Consider the following 20,332-nt stretch of genomic DNA (forward strand, 5'->3'; position numbering starts at 1 on the left):
TTGTATTTCATCACCAGTCGGGCGCTTCCCAAGCACCTAGGACTGCGCGATGTAGCAGCGAATTATGTTTGCCGATCCCAGTAAAGCGGCCTTTTGCAATTGACAGATGGAGATTTTGTCAATTCAGATGGTTTTCAAATGTCCGCTGAGATCCTTTGGCACTGTGCCCAGCGTGCCAAGTACCACTGGGATCACTTTCACTGGCTTATGCCAGAGTCGTTGCAGCTGGATTTTTAGATCTTCGTATTTCACTAATTTCTCTAGCTGCTTCTCCTCAATTCTGCTGTCCCATGGGATTGCAATGTTGATGATCCATACTTTCTTTTTCTCCACAATCAGGATGTCTGGTGTGTTATGCTTCAGAATTCGGTCCGTCTGAAGTTGGAAGTCCCACAGTAGTTTTGCTTGCTCATTTTCGACCACTTTTTCGATCACTTTCATTTGATCCCACCAGTAGTTCTTTGCCGCTGGTAAATGGTAGTTCCGGCACAAGTTCCATTATTATTGTTGTTGTTGTTGTTGTTATTATTATTATTATTATTATTATTATTATTATTATTTATTAGACTTGTATGCCGCCCCTCTCCGGAGACCTGGGGTGCCTCACAACACACAATACAAAACAATATATGTACAAATCTAATAATTAAAACTATGACTAAAATCCCATTATCTTAAAAAAAACAATCAATATTTCACAATCATATCCACACATAACATTTGATGGTCAGAAGAGGGGGGCATGTACTAGCTGCCCCATGCTTGGCAACATAAATGGGCCCTGGCCCTCTGGAATCAGCTCCTCCCTCCTCGCCTTCCGCAAGAGTCTTAAGACCCACCTATGTCGCCAGGCCTGGGGCAATTAGATCTTGCCCCCCTGACCAATAAATGTGATGCATGGTGTGATTGGATTGTCTGATTGAGTAATATAAAGGGTTTTTTATTCTGTGAGCCGCCCCAAATTTTCGGAGAAGGGCAGCATACAAATCTAATAAATAATAATAATAAATAATAATATGGTTGTTTGGAGTTTTGCAACCAAGGTAAGTGGCCATAGTCGTGGGTGTTAGACCTATTGGAGCTTAAGAAAGTTCTAATAGGTTCTAATATTTCTGCCACATCAGATAGTAGTTGTTGTGTTTGGGCCTGGGCCAGCCGTTGCTCCCACAGATGGGAGAGACGTGGCACAAAGTGAGTGCGAAAGCCTGGCTGACAGCCAGGAAGATGTGGCAGACAGCCAGGAAGACATGGCAGACAGCCAGGAGGACGCGGCCACTGGTTCGCAGGATTCAGCAGACAGCCCAGGGGATTTGGCATGCAGTCCCTCAGACAGTCTTTCGTCCTTGGATTCTTCTGCAGATCAATATATTGATCTGCGTAGCTGAAGAGCTATGCAAAGAAGGGATCGATTGAAGGAGTACTACAAGTCATCAAAGTAGCACCTGGGCTGGGTGTGGTTCTTATACTGAGGGCTGGGTGTGGTTCCCTTAATGAGGGCTAAAGGTATAAAAGGGAACAAAGGCACAAGGCAAACTGTGGCTGTTTATCTGTGTTATTTTGTGGTTCCTGCTCTGAAGTTTCTGTGCCGTGCCTTTGGAGTTTTCAACCCAGCTTTTTCAGACACGTGGGAGGTGAAACCTCTGGGACTTGCTGTTTGCTCCAAAGATTCAAAAGGACTCCTGAAACGTCTTTGATCATTCCAGGTTGTGTTTGTTTGTTTTTTCCTGTGTTTTTGTATGCGGCTGAAGTAAGCCTTGCACTATCGTTGTTTCCGGACACTAAGGACTGTTTTGAGTAACCCTTTTTTGTTTATTTAATACAAGTTTGCTGATTAGCAGAGCACGTGTGTGTGTGTTTGATTTCTTTTCCTTGGACTGTTACGCATTGCCTGAGCCCAGTCAGGCAGAACAGTAGTGAGCCCAGGATCATTCCCAAATTACAAAGCTGAGATATCATGATCCAAGATCAACAAGCTCCCTATCCATAGATTTCCTAGTTGGTTATCTTCTATTTATTAACAGATATTTAAGATCCAGTCCGAATGCCAGAAGGAGGGGTGTGTTTTTTATTTATTTTCCTTATTTTTCTGGGAAAGATTAAGGAAAACTTAGAAGAATAACCATTCAAAGTTGCAGTGGCATTGATGACTGGTCCTCGCACTTACAACTGTTTCAGGATTACCACAGTCATTTGATTAAAATGCAGGTGATTGGTAACTAGCATTTTTTTCTGATGGTGGCAGCAGCCCAGGGCCCTATGATTTATTATTTGCAAGAGAGAGGGAGAGGGGAGGAAAGAAAAAGAGAAAGAGAGAGAAAGGAAAGAAAGAGAAAAAGAAAGTGGGAAAGAGAAAGAGAGAGAAGGAAAGGAAGGAAGGAAGGAAGGAAGGAAGGAAGGAAGAAAGAAAGAAAGAAAGAAAGAAAGAAAGAAAGAAGGGGGAAGAGAGAATGTACACATAGGAATGGCTATAATGGAGGAAAGTGTAGCACACAGAAATAATAGATAAGGGTTAGTGCTTTGTAGTAAAGTGGCAAATTGGTTTCCACATAGTATAATGTCTGAACTTATCCACTGTGGATTGTAAACTATAGTTTGCAGGCAGCTCATTGTGATATGCGATACTCCATGCTTGCTTAATAAATGATGGTGTACTGCAATGTTTGAACCTTGTTAGATTAGTTTTCCTAACCTGGTATTGTCCAGATCTCTTGGAACAATTTGCAGAATTCCCAGACAATTTGGTTACAAATTACAGACAATTAGCTTACTATGGTGTAACCCCTTGGTTCTCAACCTCTAGCCTTCATACTGCCCTCCTCAACCTCTATTGTTACTTGATGCCCCTCAAAAATCTGTTGCATTCACAATTTGTCTGGTGAAAAATAATGATTTTTCTCAGTGAGTTGAAAGTGGTATGATAGGCGGTGATTGCTCATAGTCTGTATATTTTTTTTCTTTTGCTCCAGTCTCTTTGTCTCTGGTCAAATAAAATGCCAGAATTCAAAATGACATTCCCAGATGTTTTATCACCAGTATCATTTTTAGATATATAACCAAGCTGTTTTAATACTAAAGCTCTAAAAACATAAAGCATTTTTGTGATGAACACATAGCTACGCATCCTATGACTAGTTTTTTGGTCTATTTTATTACATATTTAATTGCAACTCTTCATTGGTTATACATTGAGTAACAGTGCAGCAATAAACTTTGCAATGCAAACACTAATTGTATTATTTCCCTACAGGAAGACAAGCAGACATTTCTGGGCTCAGATATAAATACTTTGTGATAGCCCAGACATGCAAACCTTCACATAGTCAAAAGAGATTTGGAAGAAAGAGGTTTTACCAGGTGAGATTGTATGCATTGTTATGAAATATGTAAATATTTTTCTATGAGGATTATCCTTTACTTCAAGGATCAATTAAAACACAGAGAAATCCAAAAGAAACAAACTGCTAAGAAAAGCTCATGTTTAACATTAGAGAGCATGATTTGTAATCCTTTGCACAGATTCTCTGAACTCATCGGGGATTACAAATAGATGTGCAAGAGATGAAGAATATATTGGAGAATATAAGGAAAATTAAGAATTTCTTTTGTTATAGCAAAATTTCTTTTGTTATTCTTGTGTTAGCAAAAACTTCAGAAGAGAAGGATTTAGGGGTAGTGATTTCTGACAGTCTCAAAATGGGTGAGCAGTGTGGTCGGGCAGTAGGAAAAGCAAGTAGGATGCTTGGCTGCATAGCTAGAGGTATAACAAGCAGGAAGAGGGAAATTGTGATCCCCTTACATAGAGCGCTGGTGAGACCACATTTGGAATACTGTGTTCAGTTCTGGAGACCTCACCTACAAAAAGATATTGGCAAAATTGAACGGGTCCAAAGACGGGCTACAAGAATGGTGGAAGGTCTTAAGCATAAAACTTATCAGGAAAGACTTAATGAACTCAATCTGTATAGTCTGGAGGACAGAAGGAAAAGGGGGGACATGATCGAAACATTTAAATATGTTAAAGGGTTAAATAAGGTTCAGGAGGGAAGTGTTTTTAATAGGAAAGTGAACACAAGTACAAGGGGACACAATCTGAAGTTAGTTGGGGGAAAGATCAAAAGCAACGTGAGAAAATATTATTTCACTGAAAGAGTAGTAGATCCTTGGAACAAACTTCCAGCAGACGTGGTTGGTAAATCCACAGTAACTGAATTTAAACATGCCTGGGATAAACATATATCCATCCTAAGATAAAATACAGAAAATAGTATAAGGGCAGACTAGATGGACCATGAGGTCTTTTTCTGCCGTCAGTCTTCTATGTTTCTACATGTATTGTTTACAGTATTGTTTTTTGTTTTTGTTTTTTGCGCGGGTTTTTTTATGTTTGTTTGTAAAATTCTTGAAAATCGAAAAAGAAAAAAAGAATACAAAGGTTAGAGAAATAAGGAGGAACATTTTACATAAATGGCATCATACACCTGCTCAACTTGCGTACTTCTATCAGAATGTTAATGGTGCCTTTTGACACAGATGCCAGGAGAGAGGGGTGTTCATACATGTGTTTTGGGAGTGTTTGGGAGTGCAGAAATTTTGGAAAGAGGTGCAAGAGGAAACGAATAGGATGTTAAATATAAAATGGGTGATTACAAAGGAAATGGCAGTATTAGTTAAAAGGACCAATAGGGGAGAATATAGTGGTACCTCTACCTACAAACACCTCTACTTACGAACTTTTCTAGATAAGAACCGGTGTTCAAGATTTTTTTGCCTCTTCTCAAGAACCATTTTCCACTTACAAACCCGAGCCTCCGAAACTATAACCGGAAAAGGCAGGGGGAAGCCTCTCTAGGAATCTTCTGGGAGGAAACAGGGCCGGAAAAGACAGGGTGAAGCCTCCATGGGGCTTCTCTAGGAATCTGCTGGGAGGAAACAGGACCTCCTCCTTCCCTGTGGTTTCCCCAATCGCAAGCATTATTTGCTTTTACATTGATTCCTATGGGAAAAATTGCTTCTTACAAACCTTTCTACTTAAGAACCTGGTCATGGTCACTGTATAGAGAAATTAGAGAAGCAGCAATAGAAAGTACCCAAACGGTAATAGTTTTAGATTGGAAGGATGCAACCAAATGGACAATACAAAATTGGTATCAGTACATGGTGGAACACATTCATGGATATAAAGATGAATATGATTGATGAAAATAAATTGCAGGAACTGATGGGACGATGGGACAGGGTTAGGGGTTATATAGTCAGTAGAATTTGAAACCAAGGTATAAGGAATAAATTGGAATCAATCTACAATATGTAAATATTGTAATGTTCTTAGTTTAAAATGTTATAAATAAGGTACATTCTCATTTTGGTGGAGGGATTTGAATGTTGTTGGGTGGTGGGAGCACGGATCACAGAGTACTGTGCTAAACGTAGTGTGTGTTATTATTTTAAAAAATCAACAATATTTGTTATATTAAAAAGTACTCATTTGGGGTTTATTTCTGACTATAAATTCACCCCAGGAACCTTATATAAGGCAACTGAAATGCAACTGTTAACTTAGAACTGAAAATGCAAGCAATCATCTGATTGACAATCAATTTCACCTGCTGTTGTGCATATTCAGCTTTGTACAAAACAAAGTATTCAATGAGATTATTTCATTCATTCAGATCTAGGATGTGTTCTTTGAGTGTTCCCTTTATTTTTTTGAGCAGTATATTACCCAAACCTCTGGGAATCAATGCAGCCTTAACCGATACCCTGTAGGGTGAGGTATTTGGACATTATGCTGAACTCCCAGGGAGATTTGTGTTGATGAAAAAGGCATAGATGCTGCCAAGCCATGGGTAAATGAGCCCCAGTAGCAGCATGTGGCAGCCATGCACAATTACACCCAATTAGCCCTTGAAAACATTTCTTTAAGACATTCTTGAAGCCTTTGGCTAGAACAGGCATTCTGATACTGTAAATGAGTGAAAATAATTCCGTGCACTAAGTTTAAACAGTTGTTTGTGGACTGAGCTCGAAATACACAAGAACACAACACAACCCATAAACACATAAATCATTGTTTGTGCAACCATAATTCATTAAATAAGTTATTTCCCCATATAGTTATGTCTTATTACAGTCCATGTTTGTTTGTTTGTTTGTTTGTTTGTTTGTTTGTTTATTATCTATCTATCTATCTATCTATCTATCTATCTATCTATCTATCTATCTATCTATCTATTTATTGGATTTGTATGCCGCCCCTCTCCGTAGACTCGGGGCGGCTAGCAACAGTAAAAAAAAAACAGCATGTAAATCCAATACTAAAACAGTAATAAAAAACAGCATGTAAATCCAAAACTAAAACAACTAAAAAACCTTTATTGTAAAACCAAACATACATACAAACAAACATACCATGCATAAATTGTAAAGGCCTAGGGGGAAAGATTATCTTAATTCCCCCATGCCTGATGGCAGAGGTGGGTTTTAAGGAGCTTACGAAAGGCAAGGAGGGTGGGGGCAATTCTAATCTCCGGGGGGGATTGGTTCCAGAGTGCCGGGGCCGCCACAGAGAAGGCTCTTCCATATTTTGGATAGAGAGAATCAGCAAAGGGCCACTCTTCTTACCTGCTACCGGAGCTCCCTTGGAGGCTGGTGTGCGCCTGTTGGTGGGCTTCTGCGCATGTACAGAAAGCCAAATATCTTGGAAGGACGTGTGCAAGAGTGAGATTTCAGCTATTTTCACCGTTTTTTTGCTTTGTGCATGCATGCTCGTGCAATATTTGGTTTGCTGTGCATGCGCAGAAGCCAAATCTCACATGTGGCGCATTGGGAGTGCAGCTGCGCACGCACCCAGGATTTTACCACCGGTGCCATGCACCTGGAAGCACCAGCTGCTGCCCACCACTGGAGATTTGAAAGAGAGATTTTTAAAGAATCTGTATTAGAATTAAACACCCCTCCCTCAAAAAAGGGGGAGGAGTAAAAAATCACTTGTCTCTGGTTTACAAAGTAGCCCTTGCAGCCTTTCCATGAAGATGCCAAAACAAAATTGTACTCTGATTGAGGTGATTCTCAGGGCAAAGATCAGTGGTGATTTGCTGACGGTTCGGATCGATTCGGCCAAATTTGCTCTTGTTTGCCGAACTGGCAGTGATGGCCAGTTGGCCATACCCCCAAACTGGTCCTCTGTCCACTGCTATCTATCTATCTATCTATCTATCTATCTATCTATCTATCTATCTATCTATCTATCTATCATCTATCTATCTATCTATCTATCTATCTATCTACCCACCTACCTATCTTTCTATCTACTTATCTATCTATTATCTATCTATCTATCTACCTACCTACCTATTTAGCTATCTTTCTACCTACCTACCTGTCTATTATCTATCTATCTTTCTACCTACCTACCTACCTACCTACCTACATACATACATACATACATACATACATACATACATACATACATACATACATACATATATATATATATATATATATATATACCTATCTATCTTTCTACCTACCTATCTTTCTACCTACCTACCTACCTGCCTATCTATCTATCTATCTATCTTTCTTTCTTTTTCTTTCTTTCTACCTACCTGCCTACCTACCATCTATCTATCTATCTATCTATCTATCTATTTTTTATATTTCTACCTACCTACCTACCTATCTATCTTTCTTTCTTTCTTTCTACCTATCTACCTACATATCATCTATCTATCTATTTATATTTCTACCTACCTACCTGCCTATCTATCTATCTATCTATCTATCTTTCTTTCTTTCTTTCTACCTATCTACCTAACTATCATCTATCTATCTATCTTTCTTTCTTTCTTTCTTTCTTTCTTGCTACCTATCTACCTACCTATCATCTATCTATCTATCTTTCTTTCTTTCTACCTATCTACCTACATATCATCTATCTATCTATCTATCTATCTATCTATCTATCTATCTATCTATTTATATTTCTACCTACCTATCTGCCTACCTATCATCTATCTATCTATCTATCTTTCATTCTTTCTTTCTACCTATCTACCTACATATCATCTATCTATCTATCTATCTATCTATCTATCTATCTATCTATATTTCTACCTACCTACCTACCTTTAACCTCTGTCCTATACTGACATAGTTCTGTCCTATTAAAGCAATTCAATAGGGCCAGCATATCTAACTTGAAAGAATCCCAGTGACTTCAGATAATAACTTATTTAAAAGTAAATTCTTCACTGCCATCTTTAGGTCACTGACATCTTTAGGTTTTGCACCACTGGAATGATAGCGTGTGAGTTAGAAGTTTTTAAGTTGTTCTGTTTCTTTTAGAAAATTACTTACTTACTTACTTACTTACTTACTTACTTACTTACTTACTTACTTACTTACTTACTTACTTACTTATTGGATTTGTATGCCGCCTCTCTCCAAGGACTCGGGGCAGCTCACAACATGTTGAAATCCCACCAGTAAAGATTTACACATTTTTGTTGAGAAAACTCTGATAAATTTGAGGAATGCGTGAAACTAATAGAATAGAGTAGAGTAGCATAGAATAGAATAGAACAGAACAGAACAGAATTCTTTATTGGCCAAGTGTGATTGTCTTTGGTGCAGATGCTCTCAGTGTACATAAAAGAAAAAGATACATTTTTCAAGAATCGTAAGGCACAATACTTAATGATTGTCATAGGGTACAAATAAGCAATCCGTAAACAATCAATATCAGTATAAATCATGAGGATACAAGGAACAAATTACAGTCCTGCAGTCATAAGTGGGTGGAGATGGGTGTTAGGAACAATGAGAAGACTAATAGTAATAGTAATGCAGCCTTAGTGAATAGTTTGCCAGTGGTGAGTAAATTAATTGTTTAGTAGAATGATGGCATGTAATCATCTAAATGAAAGAAGAATCTGAACCTAAGCAGAAAAGTGTAGACAAAAATTCCACCTGTGAACCCATATTGCTATTTTTATTTGAGACCAATCCCCCAAAAAAGTTCTCATCCCAAAGAAAGTGAGTGTGCCGCCCCAAATCTTCGGAGAGGGGTGGCATACAAATCTAATAAATAATAAAATAATAATAAAAGTATGACAGATATTTGCTTTAAAATCCCTAATATTCAAATGGGAGATGATGATGATGATGATGATTATTATTATTATTATTATTATTATTATTATTATTATTATTATTATTATTATATTTGTATGCCACCCTTCTCCAAAGATTCGGGGCAGCTCACATAATACAAAAAACAGCATGTCAACAAATCTAATAATTAACATTACTACTAAAAATCCCATATATATATACAGTATATATATTAAAATCAGTCAACCAACTCATTCACAACCACACATTACATCCTGAGATGCTGGAACACTGCTATCCTGTCTCCCCTGGTCTTTCCCCCCCCCCCCATTAAACTAGACATACCCAGTTCCTGCAACCATTCTTCAAATGTTTTAGTCTCCAGTCCCCTAATCATCTTTGTTGCTCTTCTCTGCACCATTTCTAGAGTCTCAACATCCTTTTTGCATCGTTGATGAAGGTCAGTTAAAGTTGGTATAATTTCAGCGTTGCTGTCTTTCTCAAATTTGTGCCAAAGAGACCTGAAGATGCTTCTAAAAGCATCTGCTGGCTTGAGACTCGATCCAAGAAGCCTCCGGTTGGAGTTCCACTCCTTGTCTTCCTCCTTTGGATGCTTCAAGCAAGTCCAGACCAAAGGTTTCCACACCTGAGACTGGGAGGCGGGGCTCTGTGGGCGGGGCTTCGAAGAAAGGAGCTTCTCCCTCCCCAGGCTCCCGATTTACCTGCGCTCGGCTCTTCGGACGTCACCCGCCTGCCTGGCGATGGGAAAGGCTGCGGAGAGAGCGAGCGCAACTGGGCTCCAGCCTCGGGTCGGCCGGTCCTTTTTAGCGCACAGTGATGCCAGAGCTTTGGAATTGGGGCGGGGGTTGGGGGGGGCAGCGGGCGGCTTCCACCAAAGTCTGGTTTAAGGTTACCTCGGCAAGAAAATGCGAAGCCTAAGATGCCGGTCCAACTTCAGAAGGCTTCTCCGTTGCTTGCCATGTGTAAATAATACACGGTATGTGGAGCCGCTGACTTCAGCCGAGAGATATTTGCTGGAGGTTCTAGCGTTGTTTGATGGTGGAGAGAGAGGGAGGGGAAGAGGGAGAGAGAGAGAGAGGGAGGGAGGAGGAATGAAAGACAGGTCCAACTTGTCTGTATGTGCGCGCTTCTTCTCTCTCTCTCTCTCTCCCTCTCTCTGTTTCTCTCTCTCTCTCTCTCCACCCTCCCTCCACCATCAAACAACGCTAGAAGCTTAGCTCATACAAACACACACAGAGGGGAGAGAGAGAGAGAGGAGGAGGAATGAAAGACAACTCCAACTAGTCTATATGTGCGCGCTCCCTCCCTCCCTCCCTCTCTCTCTCTCCCCCTCCCTCCCTCCCTCCCTCCCTCCCTCTCTCTCTGTGTGTGTGTGTGTGTGTGTGTGTGTGTGTGTGTGTGTGTATGTGTGTTTAGGTCGCAGGCGAATCAGAGGCGCCGCTGCGAGAACGTCACCGACCTCCAGCCCTATAAAGGCATCTCCAAGCTCGCTTTTCCCTGGCAAAGAGACCGGCCAGGCGTGTGTTTCCGACGTCTTTGGAGAGCCCACCTCTGCCCCCTGGTGTAAACGCTGAACTGCACCTCCCGAAGCAGGAGAGCGACCGCTTTCTTTCTTTCTTTCCTTCCTTCCTTCCTTCCTTCTTTCTCCTTCTTCCCTTCCTCCTTTTTTTTCTCTCTCTCTCACCCCCGTCCCTCTTTTGATCTCCTGCGGATTTTAAACCGAGTTACCTGGGCGCAAGGAAGGAACCGCCCGAAGCGCCCGTCCGCCTCGCCACCGCGGTGGATTTGCAAGAACCGCCGTCGATCGGCCCTCGGGAGCGACCCGGCGCCCCACGTGGATCTATCTCGGGCGTCCGCCGGCCTCCGAAGACCCCTGGAATCCCCTCCCCGCCGGACCACCTCGCTTTCTCCAAGGCTCCCCGCAACCTCCTCCTCCTCCTCTTCCTCCTCCTGCTGCGCCCCTGGACCAGCTGGCGTTGCGATCTCCCCCCCGATGTCTCCCCGAGACTCCCCGCCGCCGTTGATGGGGGGTCTCTCTCCGTTTCCCAACCAGCGCCTCGGCAACGGTAGGATCCCCAGCCAGCTCCTCCGGTCAGGCGGCGCACGGCGCGCACGGGCAGGCTCTTCGCTCCGTCGGTCCTGAGCTTTTTTGGGGAAGTTTGCGCGCAACCTCGGGCTCGTTCCGTGGGGGAACGGAGAGGAGGGGAGTCTCCTCCGGCTTGCACCTGCGGGGGGGAGGGAGGGCTCGGAGCCGCAGCAGAAGCTCCCTCCCCCGCCTGGATCGCCAGCGCCGAGCCAACCTCTCCAAGCCAACCCCCGCGCGCCCACCCACTTGGAGGATCGCGGCGCCCGCGGAGGGCTCCTTTGCGCATCTCTCGGGAGAGCTGGAGAGCCGGGCAAGTGTGGCGTTCATGTCACCCCGGGGCCTGGGGAAGGAGACCAGCTCAAAGGTAAGGAGGAGGAGAAGGAGAAGGGTCGGCCGGCCAACCCACTGGGGGGGGGGGAACTCCAGCGTTTGTTTGGGGGGTGGGTTGGACAGGTTGCGCGGCAGGTTTTGGGCAAGGCTGGCGTTTAGGGATTTGATGGCGGGGCAGAATTTGGGAACCAAGTGCGAATGAGATCTTTCCCACCCGTCCCCCGAATTTGCTTTTCTATCCACGTAGCAAAAGTGCTGTTAGCAGAGTAGCAGAGCTGAGTTTGCGTCTTATTAATTCCATTTTGGCTGATACTCTTATCTATTATTTCTGTGTGCTACACTTTCCTTCATTATATCCATTCCTATATGTACCTTTTCTCTCCCCCTTTCTTTCTTTCTTTCTTTCTCTCTCTCTCTTTCTCCCCCTCTTTCCTTTTCTCTTTCCTTTCTCTTTCTCTCTTTCCTTAATTTTTCTTCCTTCCTTCCTTTCTTGATTTCTAAGCCACCCAATTCCTTACGGCGGTACAACAATTTAAAACGATCGAAGACAATAAAACCCCCAAATATTTATTTTTTTAAAAAAAACATTCATTCTTCTTGGTCAGAGCTAGATGATGATGTTCACAACTTCTTCTCACAACTATTCCCGTTTTGGGATCCATTAGTGTAATTTTTTTTATAAAAAAAAGAAAGCCAAGCTTCGCCTGCCTGTCTTTGCTTGCGGTGGGAGGGAGAATCCCTGGAGGTTTCTTTGCCTGGGATAGTCGGGGAGGAACATCATACACAACACAACACACACAGAGAGAGGCAGAAAGGCAGGCAGGCAGGCAGGCAGGCAGGCAGACAGACAGACAGACAGACAGACAGACAGACAGACAGACAGACAGACAGACAGACAGACAGACAGACAGACAGACAGACAGACATAGACACACAGAGAGACAGACACACACACCAGAGTAAGAAACGTGGAAATATTGCAATCCAAAGTTTTTGTTTTGCTTTTTAATTAACTTTTCTCCTGGAAGGAAATTGGGGCAATTTGGAAAGCAGCAATTTGGAAAGATGGGTTAATCTAGGACCAAGGGATTGAGAAATACAAGGGATTGGCATCCTCCAATGGAATCTCCCCAGGGGTGGGGTCTGCCCCTCCTTCTGTTTGCTCTGTCTCCCCAGCATGGGCAAGCGCAACTTCTTTATTTATTTGTTTTATTTATTTGTCAAACATATATAGGATAGTAGTAGTTTGTATAGAAACATAGAAGATTGACGGCAGAAAAAGACCTCATGGTCCATCTAGTCTGCCCTTATACTATTTCCTGTATTTTATCTTAGGATGGATATATGTTTATCCCAGGCATGTTTAAATTCAGTAACTGTGGATTTACCAACCACGTCTGCTGAAAGTTTGTTCCAAGCATCTACTACTCTTTCAGTAAAATAATATTTTCTCACGTTGCTTCTGGTCTTTCCCCCAATTAACCTCAGATTGTGACCCCTTGTTCTTGTTCCTATTAAAAACACTTCCCTCCTGAACCTTATTTAACCCTTTAACATATTTAAATGTTTCTATCATGTCCCCCCTTTCCCTTCTGTCCTCCAGACTTTACAGATTGAGTTCATGAAGTCTTTCCTGATAAGTTTTATGCTTAAGACCTTCCACCATTTTTGTAGCCCGTCTTTGGACCCGTTCAATTTTATCAATGTCTTTTTGGAGGTGAGGTCTCCAGAACTGAACACAGTATTCCAAATGTGGTCTCACCAGCGCTCTATACAGCGGGATCACAATATAAACATAGAATAAGTAAAAAGTAACGCTAAAAGAGGACAATAGGACAGGTAGTAGGACAGGGACGGTAGGCACAGTGGTATGCTTACAGACCTTTTAGAACCCGGGAGTGGTTGACTGTAGACAGTCTAAGGTTAAGGTTTTTTACTTTACTTTAAATTCCGAGTGTAAACCTCTTAAATACAATAGAATCACTTCACTGATCCAGATGACTGTAGCTAGATTACTTCACCTCCTTTTTGCTTCCTCCCCACCTCTCTCTTCTTTTTCTCCAATGCCTGGAATGGTTTACTATCTGGCTGTTTGCCTTAAATCCTGGAGAATCGATCCCTGCAAGGGTGGGTACATACGTACGTGTCACATTTCTGTCCCTCTTATTTGATTGAGATTGTCCCTCTTCTACTTTTATCTTCGGGTGTCAGTTCTGCAAGGTAAATAAAATCCAGGGATGGATTTACTGGTTCTAAACCACCCAATGAATTTCTTGGGATGTTTTTAACTGGGTCTCTGCCTCAATCTGGTGTTTCAGCTCCATGTTCTCGAAGAGTTTGCGTGGAGGGGTATCGGTTTATGGATTAGTGCACTGTTTCCCAACCTTGGCAACTTGAAGATATTTGGACTTCAACTCCCAGAATGTGGAATATGGGTGTACTTTGTTTTTTAGTGTTAGTTTCTTGTGTAGGGAGAAGAAATATTGGGCTATGACTGAGCCCACTTTGCCTATATTTTTTCCCCTTGCAAAATTAAGCTTTTGGGTGGGGAAAGTGTGTTAAGGGTCAGCTTGTGGGTTTCAAGAATTTGATCCGGAGATGGGGTGAAACAACAACAAGCAGGTGTTTAAACCAGAAACTTAGGTTAAAGACACTCCTGTCAAAAAAGGCTTAGAATTGAAAGCTTTCCTTGAAGTAGCACCAACAGTTTCTAACCCGCATGGCTTTTTCTCTTGGTGTTTTCTCTTATAGAAGATTGACGGCAGAAAAAGACCTCATGGTCCATCTAGTCTGCCCTTATACTATTTCCTGTATTTTATCTTAGGATGGATATATGTTTATCCCAGTCATGTTTAAATTCAGTAACTGTGGATTTGCCAACCACGTCTGCTGGAAGTTTGTTCCAAGCCTCTACTACTCTTTCAGAAAAATAATATTTTCTCACGTTGCTTCTGATCTTTCCCCCAACTAACCTCAGATTGTGCCCCATTTCCCTTCTGTCCTCCAGACTATACAGATTGAGTTCATTAAGTCTTTCCTGATAAGTTTTATGCTTAAGACCTTCCACCATTTTTGTAGCACGTCTTTGGACCCGTTCAATTTTATCAATATCTTTTTGTAGGTTGAGGTCTCCAGAACTGAACACAGCATTCCAAATGTGGTCTCACCAGCGCTCTATACAGTGGGATCACAATCTTCCTCTTCCTGCTTGTTATACCTCTAGCTATGCAGCCAAGCATTCTACATACTTTCCCTACCGCCTGACTGCACTCCTCTTGCCTCTTTTTCAGAGATCCCAACAGAGCTAGGGAGGAGAAAGAAGAATGCCTAAGATCTGTGTCTAGGGCAGCGTTTTGGCAACTTTAAGATGTGTGGACTTCAACATCCAGAAGCCAAGTCTTCGTAGGGAATTCCGGTAATTGAAGTTCAACACATCTTGAAGTTGCCAAAATTTGAGGAGTTTCCCCCAAGGCATGACCAAGCAGATAGACATTCACGGTAGTCCTCAGTGCTAAGCGAAAGACATAGAAGTCTGACTAGATGGTCCATCTAGTCTGCCCTTATACTATTTTCTGTATTTTATCTTAGGATGGATATATGTTTATCCCAGGCATGTTTAAATTCAGTTACTGTGGATTTATCTACCACATCTGCTGGAAGTTTGTTCCAAGGATCTACTACTCTTTCAGTAAAATAATATTTTCTCATGCTGCTTTTGATCTTTCCCCCAACTAACTTCAGATTGTGTCCCCTTGTTCTTGTGTTCACTTTCCTATTAAAAACACTTCCCTCCTGGACCTTATTTAACCCTTTAACATATTTAAATGTTTCGATCATGTCCCCCCTTTTCCTTCTGTCCTCCAGACTATACAGATTGAGTTCATTAAGTCTTTCCTGATACGTTTTATGCTTAAGACCTTCCACCATTCTTGTAGCCCGTCTTTGGACCCGTTCAATTTTGTCAATATCTTTTTGTAGGTGAGGTCTCCAGAACTGAACACAGTATTCCAAATGTGGTCTCACCAGCATTCTATATAGTGGGATCATAATCTCCCTCTTCCTGCTTGTTATACCTCTAGATATGCAGCCAAGCATCCTACTTGCTTTCCCTACCGCCTGACTGCACTGTTCACCCATTTTGAGACTGTCAGAAATCACTACCCCTAAATCCTTTTCTTTTGAAGTATTTGCCAACACTGAACTGCCAATACAATACTCAGATTGAGGATTCCTTTTCCCCAAGTGCATTATTTTACATTTGGAAACATTAAACTGCAGTTTCCATTGCTTAGACCATTTATCTAGTAAAGCTAAATCATTTACCATATTACAGACGCCTCCAGGAATATCAACCCTATTGCAAAATAATTCAGGAGAAGACAAAATAATTCATGAGAAGAATCTAAATAACTCCTTTCTCTGAGGACACTGATTCCCCAAAATGCCGTGATCTCTTCTCCCCTCCATTTGCAGAAAACAGTAAGAACATTCCTGTATGCCGGTCACGGCGAACCTTTTTTGGCTCGGATGCCAACAGGATGTGTGTGCGCATGATAGAGTAAGCATGCATGCCCACACCGATAATGCAATACCCTCCCTCCGCCCATGCATGCACAAAAAACCCTCATGCTGCCCCCCGCACTTGCGAACAACCTCCCCCCGCGTATGCGCACAGGCCTCACTGAAGCCTCCAGAGTTCCAATAGGCCCATTGGGCTGGTTTTTTTGCTCTCCTCAGGGTTTAGGCAAGCCTCCCGAAGCCTGGGAGTGGCGAAAAATGGCCCAACAGGCCAACCGGAAGTTCAGAAACGAAATGGAATTGGAGCTGCCGTACTATTTACCTTCAGATAGTTGCAACCAGGCCTTGCACATCTCGGCCCATTTCTTTTTCAACTGGCAAAGCTTTCCTGAAGGCCTCTGTAGCTGGTAACAATGTTATCAGCTGCAGAGGCCTGTCATAATGGCCTTTCCTGAAGGCCTCTCTATCTCTGTGTTTCCCAACCTTGGCAACTTGAAGCTATTTGGACTTCAACTCCCAGAATTCCCCACCCAGCATTCGCTGGCTGGGGAATTCTGGGAGTTGAAGTCCAAATATCTTCAAGTTGCCAAGGTTGGGAAACACTGCTCTAGCTGATAACAGAACTCCCGACCGATCTGGAGCTCTGTTATCGGCTGCAGAGACTTTCAGGAAACCTTTGCCAGTTGGAGAAGAAATGGGCCAAAGTATGCGAGGCCTGGTTGCAACTATCTGAAGGTAAGTAGTAGTAGTAATAGAGCAGCTCCACTTCCGTTTCATTTCCGAACTTCCGATTCAGCCATTTTTCGGCATCCTCAGGCTTCAGGAGGCTTTCCTGAAGCCTTAGGAGAGCAAAAACAGCTGAAAAGAAGGCTGGAAATCATCTAGCCAGCGCGCACATGCATGCTGGAGCTGACATAGAGCAATTCCCTCAGTAATGGCTCCGCGTGCCACCTGTGGCAAATGTGCCATAGGTTCACCACCACTGCTGTATGCCGTCTTTATTCAGTCTCCTGAAAATCCCAGCCCAAATATTCTTTGTTGCATGGAAAAGATAATCAGATCCAAATATGCAAAGAGATACTTTGGCTGAGCCTCCCGGGAGCTAGTTAATGGAGGAATATGATGTATGTGTATTTATGTAATAAATATATGTGCATCCTTGAAAGCCTGGCCTGGGCATGGCATTAAGACAGGCAACAGTATCACATAGAACTCAATGTAAATATATAGAACAGGCAGTCTCAAAGGTGGGAGGCAACTGGCAAATGTTTTCTTTGAAGACATTTAGCTTCTCATCCAGCTCTGAAGAAGCTTCTTGGATGAGAAGCGAAACATCTTCAAAGAGAAACTAGAAATTTCAGTTGCCTCTTGAAAAAGCACCTTTGGGACAACCATGACTTCAGGAGGGAAGTGTTTTTAATAGGAAAGTGAACACAAGAACAAGGGGACACAATCTGAGGTTAGTTGGGGGAAAGATCAAAAGCAACGTGAGAAAATATAATTTTACTGAAAGAGTAGTAGATGCTTGGAACGAACTTCCAGCAGACGTGGTTGGTAAATCCACAGTAACTGAATTTAAACATGCCTGGGATAAACATATATCCATCCTAAGATAAAATACAGGAAATAGTATAGGGGTACACTAGATGGACCATGAGGTATTTTTCTGCCATCAATCTTCTATGTTTCTATGACCTGGATGACGGGGAATCTCCATAGACGTATAAAACAGGTAGTACCTGGTTCAACCGTAACTGAGAAGGATCTAGGTGGATCACCGTTAGTCCCTTCCAACCCTGTTAATGTCTGTAAGAAAAAGTGTCATATGAAGTTAGCATATCTCAGAGCAGCTTTCTGTAAATTCAAAACATTTGTCAGACCAATTTTAGAATACATCTCACCTGTATGGAACTCACATTGCATATCTGACATCAACACAATTGAGAGAGTCCAGAAATATTTCACAAGAAGAGTCCTTCACTCCTCTTCCCGCAACAAAATACCTTACTCCACCAGACTTGAAATACTTCGATTAGACAATTTACAACTCCGATGCCTCCGTTCCAACTTAACTATAGTTCATAAAATCATATACCAAAATGTCCTTCCTGTTAGTGACTGCTTCACCTTCAACCGAAACAACACATGAGCATGTAATAGATTTAAACTAAATGTTAACCACTCTAAACTAGACTGCAAAAAATACGAGTATATCAATGCCTGGAATGCACTACCTGACTCTGTGGTTTCTACTCCTAACCCCCAAACCTTTAACCTTAGATTATATACAATTGACCTCTCCCCCTTTCAAAGAGGTCTGTAAGGGACATGTATAAGTGCACCATTGTGCCTAACATCCCTATCCTATTGTCCTATTGTCTTTTATCATTACTTTTATTATTACTTTTCTATGCTTGCATGTTTATACAAACTACCATCCTGTAATTGTTTGACAACTATATAAATGAATAACATAAATAAATAAATTATCAGGCAGGGTGGCAGTCTCCAGAACTGAATGACAAATTGAGCCAGTCGTTTTCCAAAATATATACCCTTTGACCTCTTTGATTAAGGGACTTTTCACTGACTTTAAAAAGAGATACTTGGATGTTGGGCTCCCATGACAAGTTAAACCATGGTTAACTTAGCTGTGATTTAGAGAATAAACATGATTTTCTTAGGAGCCTCGGGATCCAAAGATGGGCTACAAGAATGGTGGAAGGTCTTAAGCATAAAACGTATCAGGAAAGACTTAATGAACTCAATCTGTATAGTCTGGAGGACAGAAGGAAAAGGGGGGACATGATCGAAACATTTAAATATATTAAAGGGTTAAATAAGGTCCAGGAGGGAAGTGTTTTTAATAGGAAAGTGAACACAAGAACAAGGGGACACAATCTGAAGTTAGTTGGGGGAAAGATCAAAAGCAACATGAGAAAATATTATTTTACTGAAAGAGTAGTAGATCCTTGGAACAAACTTCCAGCAGACGTGGTAGATAAATACACAGTAACTGAATTTAAACATGCCTGGGATAAACATATATCCATCCTAAGATAAAATACAGAAAATAGTATAAGGGCAGACTAGATGGACCATGAGGTCTTTTTCTGCCATCAGACTTCTATGTTTCTATGTTTCTATGTTTCTAAGCGTACCTGGACTGGGTTTGCCCATGATTCAAGGCTGTGGTGGGATGATTTAATGTGTGACTCAGTATGTCATGTACAAACTATTGTCATATCCTGGGGGATTTTTAAAGTTCAGGAGAGAGGAGACCCACAGATCTATCATTTTATTTAACAATCTGAGGACCCAGATTGTTGGGGGGAATATGCTGATTCTGTAAACTGCTTAGTGCTGTAAAAGCACTATGAAGCAGTATATAAGTCTAAAAGCTATTGCTAAATGCTATTGCTATTATCAGGCATTCAACTTCCCCATTAAATTCAGCAGAAATTATTAATACCGTAGCAAATTAAACCTGAAGATTTAGTGTCAGATGAGTTTAAGTGTTTGAGTTACAATAGCATTTATTTTATTTTATTTATTTATTTATTTATTTATTTATTATTTAGATTTATATGCCGCATCCTCTCCACGGACTCGGGGCGGCTCACAGCAAAATATAACAAATCGTAACAAATCCAAATAAATTTAAAATATTTTAAAAAGTTTAAAAAGAACCCCATTTACTAACAAGCACACACACAAACATACCATGCATAAATTGTACATGCCCGGGGGAGGTGTTTCAGTTCCCCCATGCAAAGGTGGGTTTTAAGGAGTTTACGGAAGGCAGGGAGAGTAGGGGCAGTTCTAATCTCTGGGGGGAGTTGGTTCCAGAGAGTCGGGGCCACCACAGAGAAGGCTCTTCCCCTGGGGCCCGCCAACCGACATTGTTTAGTTGACGGGACCCGGAGAAGGCCCACTCTGTGGGACCTAATCGGTCGCTGGGATTCGTGCGGCAGAAGGCGGTCTCGGAGATATTCTGGTCCATTCTAGACTTATGTACCGCTTCACAGTACTTTACAGCCCTCTCTAAGCAGTTTCAGAGTCACCATGTTGTCCCCAACAATCTGGGTCCTTATATTACCGAACTCAGAAGGATGGAAAGCCAAGCCAACCTCACTGAGCCAGTGAAAGTTGAACTATTGACAGTCGGCAGAATTAGCCTGCAGTACTGCGTTCTATCCATTGCGCCAGCACAGCTCTTCATAATATATTTAAAGTGCTTCCAAACTATTTAGTTGTTATTGC

General features: G+C 41.9%; 1 protein-coding gene across 3 annotated transcripts in view; it reads left to right on the forward strand.

Annotated features, from left to right (window-relative positions):
• The first annotated feature begins 11,510 nt into the window (after window positions 1-11,510).
• GDNF (glial cell derived neurotrophic factor) overlaps window positions 11,511-20,332 on the forward strand; it is a 45,778-nt gene continuing 36,956 nt past the window's right edge. Inside the window, exon 1 of one of the 3 annotated variants that reach the window (XM_070736390.1) lies at window positions 11,511-11,585. The gene's annotated coding sequence lies outside the window, so the exon portion shown is untranslated. Of the gene's footprint in view, window positions 11,586-16,726; window positions 16,805-20,332 lie in introns of those variants that run through there. The other 2 variants (XM_070736392.1, XM_070736391.1) reach the window with 2 other exon arrangements.

The sequence above is a fragment of the Erythrolamprus reginae genome, chromosome 2 (assembly GCF_031021105.1).
Source record: "Erythrolamprus reginae isolate rEryReg1 chromosome 2, rEryReg1.hap1, whole genome shotgun sequence".
In the NCBI taxonomy this organism is placed as follows: domain Eukaryota; kingdom Metazoa; phylum Chordata; class Lepidosauria; order Squamata; family Dipsadidae; genus Erythrolamprus; species Erythrolamprus reginae.